The sequence below is a fragment of the Engraulis encrasicolus genome, chromosome 8 (assembly GCF_034702125.1).
Source record: "Engraulis encrasicolus isolate BLACKSEA-1 chromosome 8, IST_EnEncr_1.0, whole genome shotgun sequence".
NCBI lineage: Eukaryota > Metazoa > Chordata > Actinopteri > Clupeiformes > Engraulidae > Engraulis > Engraulis encrasicolus.
In genome coordinates, this window is record NC_085864.1 from 11,792,608 (window position 1) to 11,795,107 (window position 2,500).

Consider the following 2,500-nt stretch of genomic DNA (forward strand, 5'->3'; position numbering starts at 1 on the left):
TAAGTCCATATATAAGTACTGTCTATGTCTATACTGTCTATGTCCTTACCTAGATTAGTCTATGTCTGTATGGGAAAGCAAGAAATGTAATTTCAAATTCTTTGTATGACCAGTGCATGTAAAGAAATTGACAATAAAACCTACTTGACTTGACTTGACTTAGTATGATGAAGCCAAAAGTGTGCCAAGAAAATATCTCCCACCTAAGGTAAAAGATTGTTGCACTTTGATTTCCCAGTAGATCAGTTCTGAAATAACCAGCCATCTGGCACTAGAAACAATGCCATGTTGAAAGTCATTTAAATCACCTTCCTTCCCCATTCTGATGCTCAGTTTGAACTGCAGCAGATCATCTTTTCCATGTCTATATGATTAAATCCGTTGACTTACTGCTATGCGACTGACTGATTAACAATGTGCATCACTGAGCAGTTGGACAGGTATGCCTAATTAAATGGTAGGTAAGTATATATCAGCCAAATACTTATTTGAAAGCGCATATCTCTCGCCTTGACAAGTGTATCAAAGCAAGGGGCACTTGTTTGACGGATATGGATTCGTTGCGATTAGTTGGGGAAGAAAAAAACATTTTGTTCATACCAAAAACATTACAATTCAAACTGTGACACCTGCTACTTCGCCTGCCATATTGAAACATAAATAACAGCTTGGAGCACTGCATGCTTGTCAAATGGAAATCTAGACATCATGCTGTTTACTCACATAACACCATATTTATTCACTCCTGTTTTAGCCAAACCTGCCCATAGAAAGGCTAGTACGTATATTACTCATTCCACATAATATTTTTGTCATAAAATGCTATTTCCATTTTTATGTTCTGCGCATAAAAGAAACACAAGTCATCCAATGTTTTGAGAGACTTGACATCCATGTGCTGTTTGTCCGACTTCAATCAATTAATTTGCTTCACGCAGAGAGCAGTGCAGGGCATGTGTGATAAACCTCTTAGAGCAGTGGTTCCCAAACTTTTTCAGCGGGGACCCCCTTTTTTTGGACTTTTGAGAGAATATTCGCGAGCCCCTTCAGTAGGCCTACCTCTGCCACCCCATGGGGTCCCGACCCCCAGTTTGGGAACCACTCTGTCTTGGAGTGATGCGAGTGCCCACAGCCTGCTTTTATTGTGGGTGTTTACACGGCCATCCGAGTCCTCTCCCCCTCGCCCGCCCCCAACAAGTCTCCTGAGTGCCGCTAAATCCCGCCGTAATTGGGTCATCAAACATTTTCGCCTCTGACTAATCACCTAAATTATATGTAATGAAATGTGCATATGGCAGAGAGAAATGAGCCACTAATTTCTAAACGAGGCAATGCTACTAATGCTTGATGGACAGGAAGAATTGTTAGATTAAAATGACACTGTGCTCTTTAGAAAAAATATATCTCTCTCTTTTCCACTTCCGTCTGTCTCTCTGTCTGTCTGTCTCTCTCTCTCTCTCTCCCTCTCTCCTTCTATCTCGCACACTCTCTCTCACACACAAACACACACACACAATACACACACACACGACACACATGTACACACCTGTATGTAAACACACACACACACACACACACACACACACACACACACACACACACACACACACACACACACACACACACACACACACACACACACACACACACACATGTACACACACACGCATGTAAACACACACACACAAACAAAACAGAGGTACTTGTATACAAATATGTGTATATTATGAGAGAGAGAGAGAGAGAGAGAGAGAGAGAGAGAGAGAGAGAGAGAGAGAGAGAGAGAGAGAGAGAGAGAGAGAGGGAGAAAATAGTCTCTTTTTCTCTCTTTTTTTTCTCTAGCGTACAAAGCGCAATTAACTGCACGTGAACTATAATAACTGGATCCGGAGGCGGATCTCTTGCACCTGCTGTTGAACGCCTCATCATGACTAAATATTACCTTGGGGATGCGAGATGCGATGCCAGGCACGCATATGAATTCGTTTTATTATAATTTGGTTCAGTGTTTGCAGATCAGCAGAGTAATTGTGTGTTTTGTGGCTTTCAAAAAAAAGGAGAGAGAGAGAGAAAGAAAAAGGAAACATTCCACATCAAAAGATCCGTCTCATGGTGTGCTGACTCCATCTTTGTTGCTCGGGCTTTGAGGACAAAAGGAGCCACCCTGTGCATAATTCAGACGAAATCTGGGTTGCCATGAGCCCATACACACGGCTGCAAAGCCTTCCATTAAAAATAAAGAAATGGTAAATGATCATTTCCAATGCTTTACATCCATGTTCAAGATAGGATTACACTTAGGTTCATAAGGATGTTAGCCAGTGACACATGAATAACTACTATCTTGAGGGAGGAACTTCCATCTGCCTTACTAGGCTATAGAGGCTATGATATTGGGGAATTATTGTCATATGAAGCATACATTACCATGAAACCATGGAACATTGGAACGTGGTACAATTATTACAAAAAAACTTTCAAAAAACGGCTTCCAAAAAAG